Source organism: Thermobia domestica, chromosome 16 (genome assembly GCF_964235325.1).
Source record: "Thermobia domestica chromosome 16, izTheDome1.hap1.1, whole genome shotgun sequence".
NCBI classification, from domain to species: Eukaryota; Metazoa; Arthropoda; class Insecta; order Zygentoma; family Lepismatidae; genus Thermobia; species Thermobia domestica.
In genome coordinates, this window is record NC_137469.1 from 19027779 (window position 1) to 19049654 (window position 21876).

Here is a 21876-nt window from a genome sequence, read left to right on the forward strand (position 1 = left end):
AAAGACCCCCTCTCTCTCTCCCTTTCTTCTCTCCCATACTAAAATTAGCTAACAACATGAGTGCAATTCTAATTTCAAACTACACATGTATTAGTATCGATAAAACGAAATAACAAAACCAAGAAGAAACAAGATTCATAAGTTGAGGTAGGGAAAAACTGAAACACAATGAAAAATTGAAACCAATTCAATTACACAGAGATTCATAAATGAGGCAGAGAGAGAGAAGAAGAAGAAGAAGAAGAAAAATGAAAGGAATGACATATAAAAATGTGGAATTTAAACGTAGTAAGAATAGAACCTTAAATTATAAAGTTCCGTTTCCAGAAATCCAACAGGAATTTAGAAATAACGTTTGTTTCAATTTATTTTTTCAGATCTATTGTATAGAGGATGCTTTAAACATTCATTAAGTCACTTTCATAAAGGATAGCATACTCAATTTGAAGTAGAACTGTAGATCTCCGGCTTTTTCCTGTAAGCTTACGTGCACCAAAGTCAACAACGAAATTCATTTTCTCGACCGCCTAGAGAGAAATTAATGCCCACTAATAAAAGGAAAACATACAATCCAGGAAAAATACAGAAATAAAACATATTTTGCAGTAATTTCGCCGTGCAAGTTCAAAAGTACGCAATAATAATAATAATAATAATAATAATAATAATAATAATAATAATAATAATAATAATAATAATAATAATAATAATAATAATAATAATAATAAATGTTCATATTCACAATATAGTTGTCTATTATTACCCGTTTCGCTGGGTTAAATTAAAAAAGTAGTAATATGTTCCGTACTCAGTCAATTTTTACTATTACTAAAGCGCTCTTTGATATTGGTCATTTTCGATGAGTTTTATATATCCCCTTCCCACCCTATGTTGTGGGGCACGGCATCTGCAGTGTCATTGTTCATCTCAGCGAGCCGGAAAGCTATGAATTCGACACAGATATTGGTTATTTCAGTCATTTTTATATGTCTCCCCCTCCTCCAAGTTGCATGGCTGAATTTAGAATTAAACAGCATCAGATGTGTCACTGTTAATCTTAGCGACTCCAACAATTATAGATTAGCCACTAATACTTCTCATTTTTTGTTCTTTTTTAAATATCGCTCTCCCTCCCCTCCCTTAATTTACACCGTCAAATTGATATGACGGAAACCATCTTAGGTTCGAACTTAATCTAGGTTGAAAATTTGATCGAGATTGGTTTGGTGGTTCAAGTCATTAAGTTTTATTTATTTTTATATACCTCCCTTTCCCATTCCCCTCCCCAAGTTCTCCCGTGAAAGTGAAATGATAAAAATTATCTCAGGCCCGAACCTCACCTATGTTAAAATTTGATCGAGATTGATTGTTTGCTTCAAGAGTAATTAAATTTTATTTATTCTTTTTAAATTCCTCCCTCCCCTCACCCCTAAGTTATATCGTCAAGGTAAATAGATAAATACCATCTTAGACCCGAACCTCATCCATGTTCAAACTTTGATCGAGATTGGTAGGGTGGTTCAAGAGTGATGAAGTCACAAAGACAGTCACTTTCATTTATATATATATATATATATATATATATATACTATATCTTCCTCCCTCCGGCCCCTACGTTGTACCGCCAAACTGAAATGATAAAAGCCTTCCCAGATCGGAACCTTATCTATGTTGAAAGTTTGATAGAGATCGGTCTGGTGGTTCAAGAGTTATTACATTTTATTCATTTTCGTATATCTCCCCTCCTCCTCTCGTCCTCCCCCTAAGTACTACCTTTAAAATAAAATGATAAAAAATCTTCCCAGGCCCGAATCTTATCAATGTTGAAAATTTGATCGAGATCGGTAGGGTGGTTCAAGAGCCTAGGAGCCATAAACATAGTTACTTTCAATTTTATAATATAGGTTATTTATTATTATTATTATTATTATTATTATTATTATTATTATTATTATTATTATTATTATTATTATTATTATTATTATTATTATTATTATTATTGCGTACTTTTGAACTTGCACGGCGAAATTACTGCAAAATATGTTTTATTTCTGTAATTTTTCCTGGATTGTATGTTTTTCCTTTCCTAATAGGCATTAATTTCTCTATAAGCTGTCGAATAAATGAATTTCCTTGTGTACTTTGGTGCAAATAACCTTACAGGAAGAAGCCGGTTCATTCCAAAGATCAGGTTCAAAGTAAGTTATATTAGGCTTGTAATTTCAGATGGCATGATAGTGTAGGGGTAACACTATTGTTACTGACAAGTAAACCTTACGTTTGGGTGAATCGAGTTGCTGACTGAGACACATATGAAAAAGTAGTACTAAATGTGGTCAGTATTTCAGTGAAGTTGTAGGTGCGAAGCTCCAGGGGTTTAGGAGATACAGCTACCAGAACATCACATGCAAGTACAGAATAGTCTTCATACAGTTGAAGGTACAGGCTCTGTAAGACCTATTGTAACGACAAAAGATGAATAACATATATATGGGTACATATTAGGACTAGGGGGAAGTCATATAGTAATGATATACCTGACGGCGGCCATCTTGAAATCCGCCATTTTGAATTAAGGTTAAGTTTTTAAAATAGGAATAGGATCATGTGATACATGATTTAAGGTGCAAATTTAATCAGAAGAACAATGGTGACGTTAATTTTGATTTACGCGCAATTGGTAAAAAGTTACAGGGAAATTACATATTGTTGCAGCATATGTATTAGTAAATTTACCCCACCTTGTAAATTTTATGTTAATGATAATAATTAAATAAAAAGCAGGTGGATAAATATTAGGTCTATGGTAAGAGTTGCCTTGATGGCGGCCATGTTCAAATCCGCCATTTTGAATCAGACAAAAGTTTTAAACAAAACGCATAACATTGACACCTTATTAATAGCAAATTTTACCATAAATCCAACGGTATAACCATTTTTGCTTTATCATTAACCAGCATTTGTTATCGCATAAACAAGTTGCTAATTTAAGGAAAAATGACCAAAGTGGAATTGAGTCATAATTGAACTTGGGTCTTTCTTCCAGAAAAGTCCTCAATTAGTACAATCAATATGTAGTTCAGAAAAGAGTGCATGACTTGCACAAATGCTCTGCTCACAGTGAGCACACCTGACAAAGGCAATCGAGTTACACTTGACACATTTGTCGTTAGCAATTCCGTCAAAGCAGTAGACGTAAGGAGCGATCCATTTAATTTTGTGCTCGTTAATGATAAAGCAAAAATGATAATACCGTTGGATTTATGGTAAAATTTCCTATTAATAAGGTGTCACTGTTATGCGTTTTGTTTAAAACTTTTGTCTGATTCAAAATGGCGGATTTGAACATGGCCGCCATCAAGGCAACTCTTACCATAGACCTAATATTTATCCACCTGCTTTTTTATTTAATTATTATCATTAACATAAAATTTACAAGGTGGGGTAAAGGACTAATACATATGCTGCAACAATATTTAATTTCCCTGTAACTTTTTACCAATTGCGCGTAAATCAAAATTAACGTCACCATTGTTCATCTGATTAAATTTGCGCCTTAAATCATGTATCACATGACCCTATTCCTATTTTAAAAACTTAACCTTAATTCAAAATGGCGGATTTCAAGATGGCCGCCGTCAGGTATATCCTTACTATATGACTTTCCCCTAGTCCTAATATGAACCCATATATTTGTTATTCACCTTTTGTCGTTACAAGAGGTCTTACAGAGCTTTTACCTCCAACTGTATGAAGACTATTCTGTACTTGCATGTGATGTTCTGGTAGCTGTATCTCCTAAACCCCTGGAGCTTCGCACCTACAACTTCACTGAAATACTGACCACATTTAGTACTACTTTCTCATATGTGTCTCAGTCAGCAACTCGATTCACCCAAACGTAAGGTTTACTTGTGAGCATCCCGCTCATAATTGGCAACGTCTCTGGCGTGTTTTACATGCTCCTTATTTAACTAACATAAGATCTGTAAGGTTTATTGTGGTGCATCAAATTGTTGATAATGTAACCCGACTGCATTCACTTGGATTTAGCGACTCTGATCTTTGTGCTTCTTGCAATGCAAAGGACACTATTCAACATCGTCTTACAGAATGCGGTGAAGCAACAGTGGTGTAGCCCCAGTTCTGTCGCTGTATAGCCCACATGTGCCGCACTACTCCCACGGCTATTTCAATAGATTTAATACTTTTTCCAGACTTTACTTTTTTGCGAGAACAAAATATCAAGCTGTTAATTGACTGATTGGCAACACTATTTTATATTTGTTAGCAGAATCTCAGAAACTTGTTCATACTAATTATATTATGTTTTTATATGCCCAGCTAAACCAAATTCCTTTTGCTATGCGCAATAGGTTATTCTCATCTTTTTTTTTTGAGTTCTATCCGCATAATATGGCTACAAAAGATACTAAAATATAATCCTAGTTAGATTAATTAACATAGACACATTTAAATTGTCTTAAGTAATCTTACAAAGTTACCGTTTTATGGCAAGGAAGTGTTTAAAAAACAGGGTGTGAGGTGCAGGTAGCCAGAGCCGAAACTAAGGTTACCAAGAAGCACCAACACAATAACATTAAATAAATAAGGTGGAGTGGCTGGGAATATTCAAACTAACAGAGAAAATTTACATAAAATCCAAATTGCCAACATCTGCATAAGTATTTCCCTTCTTGGAAATGAGGGTACTCTCCTGTGAAAGCCGCCACTGCCACAAGTAAATCGGTAGAGCATAAAATTTTAGTAAATGAGAGCAACAGATCTCAGGGTTATCTGTGCAACAGTCATGGCCAAGATGCTACTATAGTGAGTTGTTTATGAAATACCAAAAAGGGTTTAAAAAAACTACTTTAAATTAACAGGTAGCAGCCTGTTACTAAAAAACTCACTATACTCATGACTGATAGTTTGGTTCTCTTGGCATAATATTCTCTCTGGGCCTCATTCAGAGAGCTGGTCAGACATACACACAACAAGGGAAAATGCTTCCTTGACTCACACTCCTGAAACAGAACATTTTCATTAGCAGTAGGTACTCACCCTGCAGCAAATTGACTTCAACACAGATTCTGGTTAGAGATGGCGGTTTATTTCCAAGATAATGAAACATCAAGATGAGTATGGATGTTGATGATAACACTCCAATACACTGATACTTAAACTTCTTATGTAGTGCACTACTAAAACACTGACACTATGATATATATTGACATATATATACAACACTTGTTTCACTATATTAGGAAATTTAAATAGGGGAGGACGAAAACGTGTTAATTAAGGTCTGGTTGACCTTAGAAAATTAAAAGAACATTTTAATACAAATTTCTTTACTCCTCAGTTGATGAGTTCATAGTCTCTGTCAGTCTCAGAGAGGAGAAAATACTATCACACAAAAATTTCATTGTAGGCAAAGCGTTAAATGAAGATAAAAAAAAATAAAAATTTAATTGATCATATATCTTGTATGTTCGCTGCACTGTTCCTGTAACTGACTAACATGTTCATGTACACTGTTCTAGCACAAAGTCACCATGTCCTTCCACATTCCCATTTCACTGTAGAGGGTGAATGTTCCTGTTAAATGTTTAGTATGCTGGACGATGAATTCTCTGGACTTGGACATGTGGTATGTCCATGAAAGCAAGCAATTCAAATGCTTGGAACCTTGTTCAGAAAGTCCAAGGAAGGCACTGCGTTTGTGACGTTACAGGCCTTAAAATATCTCAACTGAGATATATTTCTTTTTCGTATTCACTGCCATACAGGATGTGTAAACATTTCCCCATACTATAGGTGGGGTATTAAACAAGATGTCTACTTTAGTTCTTCTCCTACAAGTTTGCGGTTAGCATGATAAAAAAAACAAATATAGTTATTAAACGTAACTCTCCATTATAAATTGTAGTTATCTTGTATGACTAAGCTTCCACTGCTTAGATAAGCACACTGTTCAACACATTCTTTAATTCACACTCAATAGTGATTAGTATAGACAAAGTTTATCACTCACACGAGTTCCGAATACATCAAATGATGTATTTCAACAGGATCTCCACGGGGACCGAAAGTGTCCTCACGTTCCTGGGATATCACTAACCGTTAAGCAAAGAAGTAGAGATGACTTCCTTACTATGATTGTACGTGTTTCCACTTCTAGATCAGAGAACGAACTTTTTCTTGTTCACCACCAAAAACAAGTATATCTACTGCACAAAAACCAAGAAAGGAAGAAACTCGCTTCCTTTCGAGTCTTTAACAAAAGGTTTTGTGCCTGAGGCGAGCTTCTGGGTGGCCCTTTCTGCAAATACCACCAGTTCAGCCGCTTCTTGTTGCAGGTTGTTCCTGCACCCTCTGACAGGTGCTGCTGTACTTAAAATTGCGGTGAACTTGGAACCTTCTGCTCCCAGCAGAAGTCTATGAGAGTTTTTAAAACAATATAATTATCTTCACTTATAACAACACTATGAATAGGAAAAATACATGTTATAATACACTGAAATAAAGTTAAATATACATAGAATATATTGATATATTAGACATAAACTGTCATCTCCCCCAGTAACAGAAATAAGCCCAATTTCCTGCGGCTGTCCTTCAAGTTGTCTGCTACTAATGGCATCCATGTTTGATGGAGTGGGAGTGAGGAAACATCTTTGTTGATATTTTATTTAGACAATCACAAGATCTAAATGTCTTGTGCGGATCGGACACACGTTGATAAAATTTAATCAGGAATTTTGTAAGGTATTTCCAAGAACGATTGAGCGTAATACGTTAATATTAATATTTTACATGAAAAATAAGTCAAAATAGAGTAAAACATTTTAAACTGGCGTTGCATTCTGGGAAAAAAAACTAGGTCCGTTCGCTGACGGTACCGGTCCTGGGTGAAGAGGGGGCGGAAGAGACGCTTGAGCTTGCTGCACACAAAATCACACCTATAGAAATCCAAAAACTCACATGTTGACGCTAAAATTTTTACAACTTTTTACACAATAGAAGTTGTGCGTCTATACCCACTGTTTCCAAATCAGTGTCGATTCACTAAGGAAGGGCGTAGGATCCTTCCTGTGTATAATGAGTCTTATTTAGTCCCTCATCTGGTGATTTCTTGAAGTAGTGAGTCGTGAGGACCTCACATATAGAAGTCTAGGCGACGAGAAGTCGTGAGAGACACAAAAAAAATTCTCTGTCAGCGCTAGCTCCGTCTTCCATGGTTCTAAAACTCAATGCATGATTCCAATAGAATATGCTTATTTCTTCCATTAATTTATCCATCGTAGAGTATATTAATACGAGGGTTGGGGCAAAAGTTATGGCAACTATTTTTTTTCTTGAAGATACCAGTCCGGTTGGAAAATGTGACATATACAGACGAAAGGACAGGGTGTTAACTATATGTGTGGACAATGAATGGCACTGAAATATCGTAACACACTAATATATTACAGTAGTATACAGAGTAATATGGCATTCACGGTGCAAAAGAATGACAACACAGTACGCATACAGTTGACATGACAAACCCTCAAAGTAGTCCCCTGCTACTTGCACCACACGTTTCCAACGATGTGGAAGGCGCTGAATATCATCCGCCTCAGCATTTACCGTACTATGTGTGAATCGGGTCACCTGTTCGCGCACAGCATTAGCACTGTCCTCGCGTGTTGCAAACTGCCTACCACGTAGTGGTTCCTTAATCTTTCGAATGAGATCAAAGGCACAGAGCGAAATGTCAGGAGAGTACGGTGGGTGCTCCAATTCTTCCCATCCTCAACGCCGCAGTAGCTGCCCTACACACTCTGCTCTATGTGGTTTTGCATTATCGTGCAGGATTATTGCACTGTCCACAAGATCCGGACGTTTCTCCCGAACGCCACGTCATACCTGTCGCACCAGGAAGTCCCTGTAGTACTGTGCGGTCACTGTTCTGCCATGTGGAACAAAGTGGCAAACAATGACACCCCTGACGGCATACGCGACGATCACCATCAATTTGACTGGGGAAGGATTGTGACGGAACTTCTGCCTCCTTGGTGATCCAGCATGTCACCACTCCTCGGACTGACGTTTCAGTTCTGGTTCGTATGCCCTGGCCCTAAATTCATCGATGGCGATTATTCGTGACAAGAATTGATCGCCGTCCTGCTGCCAGCGTGCAAGGTGGTCGGAGCATATTGCATAGCGTATCCACCTTTGAACTTCCGTCAGTGCATGCGGTACCCACCGCGGTGCGATTTTGTGTAGTTGCAGCTCATTACGCAATATCCTGTAGACGGTGCGTTTCTCGAAACCACTTGCCTCCGCCAACTCCAGTAGCATCCATCGTCTGTCTTCATCCAGGAGCTGCTCGATGACGGCACGCGTCATGTCGGTCCGCACATTGACAGGTCGTCCCGAACGTTGCTCATCACTGGTTGACACACGTCCTTGCTAAAACTTTCCTACCTACCGTGCTACTGTCCAGTATGGTAGGGCATTATTCCCAAGGGCTTCCACTAATTCACTGTGACATTCCATTGCATTTCTCCCTCGGAGAACGGTTATTCTGATTTAAGCGCGCTGCTCAACACGGGTTACTTCCATCTCGCACGACACTCGCCAACTGACTGATTTCACAGCCCTCGCTGTGCTACTACCATCTATCACAGAGCCATCTGTTGTTCTGCATACACACTATGCCTGCAGAACTTCCACACGACACATAGAAGTTTGTGATCCGCTCACATATCTGCAAGAAAAAAAATAGTTGCCATGACTTTTGCCCCAACCCTCGTATTATTCTTCCTTCATCCCCATGTATTCTATACATTAAGCAATGACCCAGTAATTAGATGCAAGCGGTAAAGTACAATATAATTAGCCTATAAAGGAAATAAAACACAAATGAATAAATACAATATAATACAATATTGTATTAATATTTCCGTACTACGCTCGGTGTTTTACACAATTTACTATAATACCTAGATCATATTCAATAAGTATGCTAATATTTAAGCAATTAATTGTATCGAAAAATGATCTATTTACATATTGATATGTAAATGTGCCCCTCATCTGCATCTTGATATGCAGATGATGGAGAAGGACATCGGCCTTCTACAGTATTTCCCCCCTATGATTCTAGGTGCTGTACTTGCTAGTACAGGACGTAGATCATAAAGAGGGCACATTTTTGTTCCTGAAAATATAAGCCCACAAAAAAAACATACAAGGTAAATTGAAAGTAAACACAATACACAGCAATACCAATAAACAAAGCTAAATATAGAGAATTCAGGAGTCCTAACCTTACATAAACCTGAATCACATAAATTCCCATACATACACAAATACACTAATACACAATTCACTAAATCACTATAGCACTAACACTATGTACAGTTGTGTCAAATCCGGGGTTCGATGCATCAAGGTGTGATACTATTGCATCGGTATTTCTTCTTCTTCGGTAGGTGGAACAACGGATGGAGAACTTCTGAGTTTTTCATGTTGGAGCATCCTTAAGATTACCAGTCGCCAATGACGGAACGCAGTTCCTTTACGTTCTGGGGTGTTCTAAAATCCAACACCGACTTCACTTTCTCCGGATCTTTACCGATACCGGATTGAGAAAGATGAAAACCAAGTATGTTTAAGCTTTTCCTTGCGAAATTGCACTTTTTCAGCCTGAGAGTTAGGCCGCCCGCAGTGAGTAAACCCAACACCCTGTCGAGGTGTACAATATGATCATTGAAGCTCCTGTCGGCCAAAATTAGGTCATCAACATATGTGCCGCAGTACTCTCTAGCTTCAGTTCCTATCAGCATATCTAAAGCTCTGACGCAAGAAGCATGGCTTTGTTTCGTCCCAAACGGAAGTTTCTGAAAGACATAAGATATGCCTTCATGTAGGAATCCTAAGTATTTTTGGTCGCTTTCCTTAACTTTGATTTGTAAAAACATTTCGGTTGCATCGACACAGCTAAACCAAGAATTATCGCAAATGTCCTGGAGAACTGATAGGGGTGGCATTGGTCTGTCAGAAAGATCACCAGATATTTTGGCCAGAGCTCGGCCATCGATACAGACTCGAATACGTCCGTCACTCTTCGGTGTCACTACCAGAGGATTAATATACGCCGTAGGCTGTTTCTTAATCACACCCCATGCTTCCCATCTCGAAATTTCATTGGATACTAAGTTTCTAAATCTCTTAGGGTAAGGATATAGTTTTGTTTTGATTAGACGTTCGTCCGTTACTCCAATCTCATGCTCGTAGTTAGCTATGCAACCTGGCTTGACATCAAAAAGTGCTTGATGCTTGAGAAGCACAGCTTTCAAACTTTCTCTTTGTGAGGCTGAGAGATCTGAGTAGTTCGATACAAACTCTTCTATCTCTGAAATGGAGGCGCGAGTTTTCACTTTCATCCACTCTTCTGGTGGGAATACGTGAACTGCCATTTCTTGGGCATTTGGGAATCTTCCATCGTCCAAGTTTGGGGCACGAGCTGCCTTATCTCTGCAGGTCTTAGGCTCATTCTGTGCACTAACCCGTATGGCCTTCCGTCTTTCGTCTGACGGGGAAAAATTACACTCAAAATTATCTACCTCATCCATAATACTAAATGGTTTTTGGCACTCTCCATTTAACTCTAAACAACGAACTACTAGATCCTCAGTCTCGCAATCTACTGATCTAAATGCAACTTCTACATCATGAGGATGTTTGAGATGTAGAAGGCCGGTGTCATAGTCTAACACGGCACGAGATTCGGTAAAAAAGTTGGATCCTAATATCAAAGATCTGTTCAGACCTGAAATTATTATACCTAGAGTATGAAATTCCTTCCCTTGTATCTCAATGACTAACAGAGTTTGGCCAATGATCGTCGCTGATTTACTACCAAAAGCAGACGTTACCCGTATATTCTTCGCACTCAGAAATGCGGGTGGGGGGTGGCTATTTGAGACGGTGTCCCAAATTTCTTTCGAAATTGCAGAGCAAGTAGTCCCAGTGTCCAATAAACAATTTACGTCTTTTCCAAACAAACACACTTGTATCTCTGGTAGTGAGATGACGTTATTAGCAGGTAATGCATCATTACATGAGTCAAACAAATTCTTAAATATGCCATTCGCTTCTTCATAGATTTCCCTATCTAGATCAATATGTTCTCCGTTCCTGCTAAGTAATGTTAATTTATTTTCAAACATGCCTTCATTGAAATGCTTCTTTGATTTTATCTCTAAACATAAATTACAATTTTCTTCTTCTTTTTCTTCTTCAGTTACAAAAATTTCTTTCACTGTGGTTTCGCAAGAGTTATCATCATGTTTATTTTCTACGTTATCTTCAAAATGTCGCACATACTTGGAATGTAATTTTGTCAACTCGGTTGGACAAGTTCTCACCGTGTCCTTCCTACCGCCGTCGCAAGTATATGCGGACAATCCTCATTCCTTTGAAGAAGGAGATGAGGATTGGTTACTCCTGGTATTGTTTGTATTCTGAGTGGGAGGAGGGGGCGCACGGTCATAGCGTTCGAGAAGTTGTATTTCCTCCTCTTCTCGATGGAAGGAATTCCCTCGCTGTCCATCCGTACTGCGCATTCCGCCCCTCTTACCGCGGGCTACACGACCGTTGTTGTGGGTGGAGTGGGAGTTCCCCCCACGTGACCAGCCAGCTGACCCACTTCCGCTGCTCTGATTTCGAGGCGGGGAGCGCTGGTGATAGTTTGGGTTCGTGTTGTTTTGTCTCCGTCTCTGTCAAGGACGCTGGTTATCTCGTGTTCTGTTTTTCTTACGAGCCACGTGCTTACCGCTAAGGCCTGAGGGGTTATTATCCTCGCCGTCTATGCTCACTTGGAGCATGTTGACCCCTTTCCTCGCCTTTGTTTGGTAGAACTGGTCTCGATTTGTCATCGACGACTGCAGTTCTTGGACCAAATTCAAAAGTTCAGCAATGGTTTTAGGGCGAGACGAGACTATTGCCCTAAATAGCCAATTGGGAAAGTGCCGTGGGAGTACCTTCAATAACGTCACATCTGACATGCGTGGCTCCAAAATGCTGTTTTTGTGTAGCAAATCCAACAGATATTCTGCAGGGGATTTGTGCACTCTACTGTCGAAGTGAGAAGTCAAAATGTTAGCTCTTAAGTTGGCCAATCGCTCTTCACTTAGGTAGCATTTCCTAAATTCACTTACAAAATCTTCATAAGTTTGAATTTTGCTTCGGTTTAACTGGAACCATTGGTAACAGGTATTCCGGACAGCTCGAGGAATGAAGCTTAGCCTCATCCCGTCCGGTACCCCAGTGACCTCGAAGTACCGGTCGAGATCTTGAAGAAAATTATAGGTCTCGGTTTCCGTCTCGTTTCCCATATACACAGGCAGAGTCACATCTCTGTGTATGAGACCTAATGCAGTAGCGATATTTTGTCTCGTCTCATGATTACATGAGCGAGACGTTGACGGAACAGGGTCTGTCTCGTGGGCAGTAGCGAGGTTCCCAGGTTGAGAACCAGGCAAATCGCGACTCGAGGTGTTGTTTGGTGATGGAGGACGTTCTTGGGTAGCGGAGACAGAGATGTTCGCGAGTCTCCCCTCGATCACCTCGCTCGTCTCCTTCTGTATGGAGTTCTTCCATTCCTCCATCTTCTTTTCTAGTTGTGTGCACACATCCTGGACAGTATCTTGCATCTGCTGGATGCTACCGTTACACTCAGATCGAATTTCCTCAAGTGGTGTTTCCTGCTCGATTTCCCCCCTGAGCCTGGCTAGTTGGGAAGCGAAACTCACTTCCACTCTCCTGACCTGATTATTAAGTTGTATGGTGGTCTGTTCGACACGAGACGAGACCTGTTGTATACTTTCAGAAAGATATGTATAATTTTCTTCCAGTTTCTTTGTGGTTTCTGTGACGCGTGAGTTGAGATCTTCCCGAGCGCCTTCAATCTCCCCCCTAAGCTCTACTGTGGTAATCTCTAGTCGCTCAGTCAACTCCCGTTCACTGTGCTCGAGTCTCGAACTCACAGTCTCCAACTGGAGTTCAAGACGAGCATTACTGGACTCGATGGCCTGTTCGAGACGTTTATACATGTCTTTCGTCTCTCTATGTACCTGCTCCAGGCCAGTCTCTACTCTTTGCTCTAACCTCTCACTATTTTGTCTCGTTTCATTACGGACTTGTTCTAAACTTCTCTCTAAATTCTTAGCATTCTCATCCTGTTTCCTTGTACTCTCTTCAAGTTTTAAGTCTAAATCTGCCTTTAATTTCCGGTTACTTTCTACAAGTTTCCTTTGACCTTGCAAAAGTTCGCTTAGAATGGCTGCAAGATTTAAGCTACTTATGTTTTCCATAGAGCGACCTTCGTTAACGGCTGGGCTAACAATATGTTCTGGAGTTTCAGTAGTTTCGTCCCTTTCCTCCCGCAACGGCACTTCCGGTTCTCTACCGGTGACTGGCGGAACCATTTTCACCACGTCAGCGTCTCCCACTACGCTGTCCGTGCGCTCGTTAGCGTTCTGTTCTACTATACTACTCTCTTCTGAGAGCTCGTCAGCTCTCTGAGCGAAATCTTCATTTACGAAGTGCTGGTCCATTTTGTCTAATTTTCGAGCCTGCGCTCTTGTTACGACCATTTACAAAAGAAAATAATGTTACAAAAGGTTCCTTCCCCCCTAACTTCAAGAGCCTGAATTCTCTAACACAATTGTAATACAGAACATTCAAAACACAAACATAAGTTCAAAACACAAGACACCGTCGTTCTTGGAAATTTCAGGAAATAACAAAAACATATACCGAAATTTTTACTTAAATTGTACTCTGACCAGAGAGTATATGAAGTATACTCTATTTCCCTTAACGCTGCTGTCGCCAAGTTTCTTGGCGCAAAAGCGTGAATATCGAGCCCTGAAGCTGGGTAGCCAAGAATATTTTGTGAGTGGCTAACACAGCACGTGAAGTTCAGCCCGATGGCTGGGGCGCCACAAATTATTGTGAGGTGTAGGTAGCCAGAGCCGAAACTAAGGTTACCAAGAAGCACCAACACAATAACATTAAATAAATAAGGTGGAGTGGCTGGGAATATTCAAACTAACAGAGAAAATTTACATAAAATGCAAATTGACAACATCTGCATAAGTATTTCCCTTCTTGGAGATGAGGGTACTCTCCTGTGAAAGCCGCCATTGCCACAAGTAAATCGGTAGAGCATAAAATTTTAGTAAATGAGAGCAACAGATCTCAGGGTTATCTGTGCAACAGTCATGGCCAAGATGCTACTATAGTGAGTTGTTTATGAAATACCAAAAAGGGTTTTAAAAAAAACTACTTTAAATTAACAGGTAGCAGCCTGTTACTAAAAAACTCACTATACTCATGACTGATAGTTTGGTTCTCTTGGCATAATATTCTCTCTGGGCCTCATTCAGAGAGCTGGTCAGACATACACACAACAAGGGAAAATGCTTCCTTGACTCACACTCCTGAAACAGAACATTTTCATTAGCAGTAGGTACTCACCCTGCAGCAAATTGACTTCAACACAGATTCTGGTTAGAGATGGCGGTTTATTTCCAAGATAATGAAACATCAAGATGAGTATGGATGTTGATGATAACACTCCAATACACTGATACTTAAACTTCTTATGTAGTGCACTACTAAAACACTGACACTATGATATATATTGACATATATATATATAGAGATGCAAGGGCTCGGAAAAAAACCGGCTTTTTTGGAAAAAAACTCGGTTTTTTCTGCTTTGCTTTTTTGCTTGGGAAATTTTGGGCTTTTTTGAAAATTCTGCTTTAAATTGATAAAACAGACTTTGTATCGCTTCTCTATAACACAAAAAATCATTTAATTAGTGGTTGATGCTGATAATAATATAAAACATCGAAAATAAACTATGAATTTCGAAAAAATATTTCAAACAATTTTTCTTCAACATATTTACATTATGAATGAAACAGGATTAACCAATTTATATAATAAGAATTTTTTAACCTCCTATATACAAAAGTGAGCAGAGTTGGCAAGAGCCATGGTTTTTTTTGATAATGCCAAAAACCCGTTTTTTGGGGGATGTTTAAACCAGGCTTTTTTGACTTAGATTTTTTGCTTTATGTATTTATATTACATATTCACAGAAATAAGTTTCTTTCGCCTTGATGTTATTATACAACAGCGGGGTTATGCCGGAAGACTCCCATAAGCTTAAAGAAGTGCGGTCAGTAAATTTCTTAAGTTGAGAATCTCCCGCCCTAGCCATTGGGAAAATCCCGTCATTACTTGAAATGTAAGACAATAACGGGAAAATCCTGTTATTGCTTTGCATGTAAAATTTAAAGGTCAACGTACCATAATCAGTACGCTAAAACTGAGGTATTAAATTACAAATTTAGTACCGGTACGTAGATATCATTGAAAGTCCAATCCAAGCTAATGTTGGAAGCTACGTAGGCAATCGATATATTTTGCCAATTTCTATCAATATATTTAAGCAATATTGGCTTCTTTATAAAACAACACGCATTTAGGCATGCAGAAATATACAATTTGGTTTGTTTCGTATATTTAGGCTTAACATCCTTACGAAATACCGAGGTTATCAAGGAGAAGACTTTCGCTTAAAGTTACATCCGAACCGCTACTTGGGTTACGCATGAAAGAAGGTTTGTGGTTCGACCGAGAATTGAACATGGGACACCTTGATTAAAAGGTGAAAGGGAAATAAAACTATTGCAGGTGGTTTGATATCTGGAAACGTTACCATGAAGTTCACACGATTCGCATTTTTCATTCTTTTTATTTTTGTGGTTTACCCAATCACATTTTACCCAATCCTCAAGTTTTCTGAATTTTTAACAAGAGGGATTCAACATATCATTACGGAACTCCCCCCCCCAAAAAAAAAGACTACGGAATATATTTAAGTTAAGCTAAATACAACTGCAGAACAAACATGACTGAGTGATTAGCTTTTGCGCTTCTATCGGGAAGTCCTTGATTCAACCAGCATTCGACCATTCTGACAAAGCTTTTCTTCATTCCATCTGTGAATGTAGAAATAGTGCGTGTACTGTGAGTTGGGCGACTTCCTTTTTTATTGTTTTTAAATCGTTATTATTACTAATTACCAGCAGTGACGGTTTTGCGAAGGTTAGGGGGCGGTCTTTCGGACTGAAGCCCGTTCCCCAAAGTTACGGAATGTCTGCAACAAACGAAATATCTATTATTTATGCCTTTACTCATAAACTTTAAGCTCCCGTCAAATAAAAATTACGAATGTTTAAAAAAACTAAACATTAGTAAGAAACCCTTCCCAAAATACTTTTCTAAATCCGCCACTGATTCTCAGTATAAAATGATTTTTAAAGTTGTATCCGGAAGATAATTGCTAAACATATAAACGAAACGAAATATTAGTTATGCCTGTACTCATAAACTTCAAGCACTTCCCAAATAAAATTAGGACTTTTTAGGAAACGAAACAATCAGAAAAAACCCTCCTAAAGTACTTTTCTAAATCCGCTACTGATTATTTGTATAAATTGGTATTCAAGGTTGTGTCCGGAAAATTATTGCTAAATCACTTCACAGCTACAGTATAACAGAAATGTGGAAGTACGGTTTGACGGATATATTGAAAAACGTACGCTTTGACGGATAAATAAAAAAACGGGCAAGTTTAACTTTTGCGCTAGAAGCTAGAGTACTAAAAGCTCTTAGAAATGAAACACGGATGACAAACTAGAGAAGAAAAAAGATGTCGATATCTCAAAAGTTAAAATAAAGTTTAAAAGCCTCTAAAATTACCCTCAAATACTACATTCTTCATGTTAGCTTTAATTCGTAAAACATGTGCTCCATCCATCTTGATGGTGAATTTCAGAGCGAAATATCACATTCAGGCCATGGAATTCTTATCTAACTATAGAATATACTATAAGAAAGCTATTTAGATAGAAAAATCATGAAGTTGAAAAAAGCCAAAATTTCCAAAATTCTCGTTTTTTCCCAAAAAAGCCGGCTTTTTATGTGAAAAAAACCATCGATTCAAAAAAGCCGGCTTTTTTGCATCTCTACATATATATACAACACTTGTTTCACTATATTAGGAAATTTAAATAGGGGAGGACGAAAACGTGTTAATTAAGGTCTGGTTGACCTTAGAAAATTAAAAGAACATTTTAATACAAATTTCTTTACTCCTCAGTTGATGAGTTCATAGTCTCTGTCAGTCTCAGAGAGGAGAAAATACTATCACACAAAAATTTCATTGTAGGCAAAGCGTTAAATGAAGATAAAAAAAATAAAAATTTAATTGATCATATATCTTGTATGTTCGCTGCACTGTTCCTGTAACTGACTAACATGTTCATGTACACTGTTCTAGCACAAAGTCACCATGTCCTTCCACATTCCCATTTCACTGTAGAGGGTGAATGTTCCTGTTAAATGTTTAGTATGCTGGACGATGAATTCTCTGGACTTGGACATGTGGTATGTCCATGAAAGCAAGCAATTCAAATGCTTGGAACCTTGTTCAGAAAGTCCAAGGAAGGCACTGCGTTTGTGACGTTACAGGCCTTAAAATATCTCAACTGAGATATATTTCTTTTTCGTATTCACTGCCATACAGGATGTGTAAACATTTCCCCATACTATAGGTGGGGTATTAAACAAGATGTCTACTTTAGTTCTTCTCCTACAAGTTTGCGGTTAGCATGATAAAAAAAAACAAATATAGTTATTAAACGTAACTCTCCATTATAAATTGTAGTTATCTTGTATGACTAAGCTTCCACTGCTTAGATAAGCACACTGTTCAACACATTCTTTAATTCACACTCAATAGTGATTAGTATAGACAAAGTTTATCACTCACACGAGTTCCGAATACATCAAATGATGTATTTCAACAGGATCTCCACGGGGACCGAAAGTGTCCTCACGTTCCTGGGATATCACTAACCGTTAAGCAAAGAAGTAGAGATGACTTCCTTACTATGATTGTACGTGTTTCCACTTCTAGATCAGAGAACGAACTTTTTCTTGTTCACCACCAAAAACAAGTATATCTACTGCACAAAAACCAAGAAAGGAAGAAACTCGCTTCCTTTCGAGTCTTTAACAAAAGGTTTTGTGCCTGAGGCGAGCTTCTGGGTGGCCCTTTCTGCAAATACCACCAGTTCAGCCGCTTCTTGTTGCAGGTTGTTCCTGCACCCTCTGACAGGTGCTGCTGTACTTAAAATTGCGGTGAACTTGGAACCTTCTGCTCCCAGCAGAAGTCTATGAGAGTTTTTAAAACAATATAATTATCTTCACTTATAACAACACTATGAATAGGAAAAATACATGTTATAATACACTGAAATAAAGTTAAATATACATAGAATATATTGATATATTAGACATAAACTGTCATCTCCCCCAGTAACAGAAATAAGCCCAATTTCCTGCGGCTGTCCTTCAAGTTGTCTGCTACTAATGGCATCCATGTTTGATGGAGTGGGAGTGAGGAAACATCTTTGTTGATATTTTATTTAGACAATTACAAGATCTAAATGTCTTGTGCGGATCGGACACACGTTGATAAAATTTAATCAGGAATTTTGTAAGGTATTTCCAAGAACGATTGAGCGTAATACGTTAATATTAATATTTTACATGAAAAATAAGTCAAAATAGAGTAAAACATTTTAAACTGGCGTTGCATCCTGGGAAAAAAAACTAGGTCCGTTCGCTGACGGTACCGGTCCTGGGTGAAGAGGGGGGCGGAAGAGACGCTTGAGCTTGCTGCACACAAAATCACACCTATAGAAATCCAAAAACTCACATGTTGACGCTAAAATTTTTACAACTTTTTACACAATAGAAGTTGTGCGTCTATACCCACTGTTTCCAAATCAGTGTCGATTCACTAAGGAAGGGCGTAGGATCCTTCCTGTGTATAATGAGTCTTATTTAGTCCCTCATCTGGTGATTTCTTGAAGTAGTGAGTCGTGAGGACCTCACATATAGAAGTCTAGGCGACGAGAAGTCGTGAGAGACACAAAAAAAAATTCTCTGTCAGCGCTAGCTCCGTCTTCCATGGTTCTAAAACTCAATGCATGATTCCAATAGAATATGCTTATTTCTTCCATTAATTTATCCATCGTAGAGTATATTAATATTATTCTTCCTTCATCCCCATGTATTCTATACATTAAGCAATGACCCAGTAATTAGATGCAAGCGGTAAAGTACAATATAATTAGCCTATAAAGGAAATAAAACACAAATGAATAAATACAATATAATACAATATTGTATTAATATTTCCGTACTACGCTCGGTGTTTTAAACAATTTACTATAATACCTAGATAATATTCAATAAGTATGCTAATATTTAAGCAATTAATTGTATCGAAAAATGATCTATTTACATATTGATATGTAAATGTGCCCCTCATCTGCATCTTGATATGCAGATGATGGAGAAGGACATCGGCCTTCTACAAGGGCCAGAATCATTTTAGTTAATACCAGTATGTTAAAATCAAATATATATTTTATGGAAATACGTATCTTCCTTGTGCTGTGTAAAATTTCCAGAAATTTTGAACCCATTAAAAAAATCTTTTTTTCGGAAATATTGGCAAAACCCGGAAAATATAATTTAAAAATTAGGTTTTTCGCCTGATGCTAATCTCTTATTTTCTGTAACGTGTCTGCAGCATATATACAACGTATTTCGCTAGCAGGAAAAATACTTAAAGCAACAGCTTTTAATTTTACTTTTTAGTTTTCTGATATCTGATATAAATCCCTCTTTGTTATTTGTATATTTTTGGAACAACTCAAAAAGAGAGATGATCTTATTTACATATTCACACATACACCGCACAAGTGCGTAAATTTGAGCAGCGACAAATAGGTTTATTATAAGAATTTAACATGTGAAACTTCCGTTCCTTATTATTAAAGACTAGCAGAATACCCGTTCTTCGCACGGGGAGAATAGTCTCATTTTGGGTATAAATGGCACCAAAAGTGTTACAAATAAACTTAAAGACCCAAAAACTGTGAATTCGACACTAATATAAGTCATTTTCAAATACTTTTACATCTCACCCTTCCCCTTTAGGAGTACTAATGGGGGCTGAATTTGGATTTAAATGGCATCGGAAGTATCACTGTTGATCTCAGTCACCCCGAAAACTATGGATTCGACACGAATATCGGTCATTCCCTTCTCCCCCGCCCCCAAGTTACGAAGATGAAATGTGATTTTAACGGCTTTGGAAATATCACTGCTCACCTCAGCGACCCCAAAAACGATGGATTTGACACTAATATCGGCCATTTTCAGTAATTTTTACATATCTCTTCCTACTCAAGTTGCGGGCCTGAATTTGGATTTAAACGGCATCAAAAGTGTTACTGTTCATCACAGCAACTCCAAAAACTATAGATTCGACATTAATATGGGTCATTTTCGATAATTTATATATATATATATATATATATATATATATATATATATATATATATATATATATATATATATATATATATATATATATATATCCCCTCTCCCCACCCCAGGTCACGGCGCTGTCACTACTCATCTCAGTGACCCAAAAACTATGGATTCGACAGTAATGTCAGTCATTTTCGATCATTTTTTTAATATATCATCCCCTTCCCCTCCCTAAAGTCGGCGTTGAATTTGGATTTACACTGTACCGGAAATGTCACTGTTTATCTCAGCGGTCCTGAAAACTATGGATTCACATTAATATCAATCATTTTGCATCATTTTATATATCTTTCCCCTCCCCGAATTTACGGGGATAAATTTGGATTTAAACGGCACTGAAAGTGTCACTGTTCACCTCAGCGACCCCGAAAACTATGGATTTAACACTAATATCACTCAGTTTCGATCATTTCGATCTCCCCTTCCCCCTCCCCCAAGTTGCGGAATGAAATTTTATTTAACAGCATCGGAAGTGTTACTGTTCATCTCAGCAACCTCGAAAACTATGGGTTCGACATTAAGATGGGTAATTTTCAATATATATTCGCACTTTCTTCCTCCAAGTTACACCTTCAAAGTGAAATGGCAGGTCCACCCCAGATCTGAACCTCTCTATGTTGATTTTTTTTTTTTTTTTTTTTATCGAGATCAGTCTGGTAGTTCAAGAGTTGTTAGGTTACAAGTATAGTCACTTTCATTATATATATATATAATTTGTTGCACTAGAAAATAGGTATTTGTTTACTTACAAAATTTTGTACATAAACTTTATATTAACGTCTGTATTTGAATATTAAATAATAGTAATTACATGTCAGTGCATGAGTATTAATGAAATTTGCCTACTGTTCGCTTTTAAGAAGTAATTTGATTAAAATTAACAAAATTTCATCAGATCAAAGAGCACATTAAGAACAAAGTTTCATTCAAGAGCGCTATTTGTTGCAACAGAAACGTTTCATGATGGTATGTGTGTATGCAATTGTAAAAGTTCTGTAATTAATGCACCAGGAATAAACGGCTTATATGCACATAAAGGAAATGAGTGCAGACTATTAATTTTCATGAATAATTACAACAGTCTTATTTTCGAATGCTTCTTTCTTTTTTTTTAAAAAAAATATTCACAATATTGAAATTTCACACGTTCCAAAAAAGAAAGAAACAGTTCCATTAGTAGTATAACTAACATAATACAAAGATTTTTGTTATTTTCCCAATTTTTCCGGAAAGAAACCGGAAGAAACGGTATTTTAGTTCAAAATTTCCGGAACTTTTACAATACTAGTCTCATATAGCCTTGGTGCTGAAAGGGACGCTAAACTG

General features: G+C 37.8%; 1 protein-coding gene across 1 annotated transcript in view; it reads right to left on the minus strand.

Annotated features, from left to right (window-relative positions):
- The window catches only part of LOC145672941 (very long chain fatty acid elongase 4-like), a 511227-nt gene that overhangs the window by 40029 nt on the left and 449322 nt on the right, over positions 1–21876 (minus strand). The window lies entirely within an intron of this gene.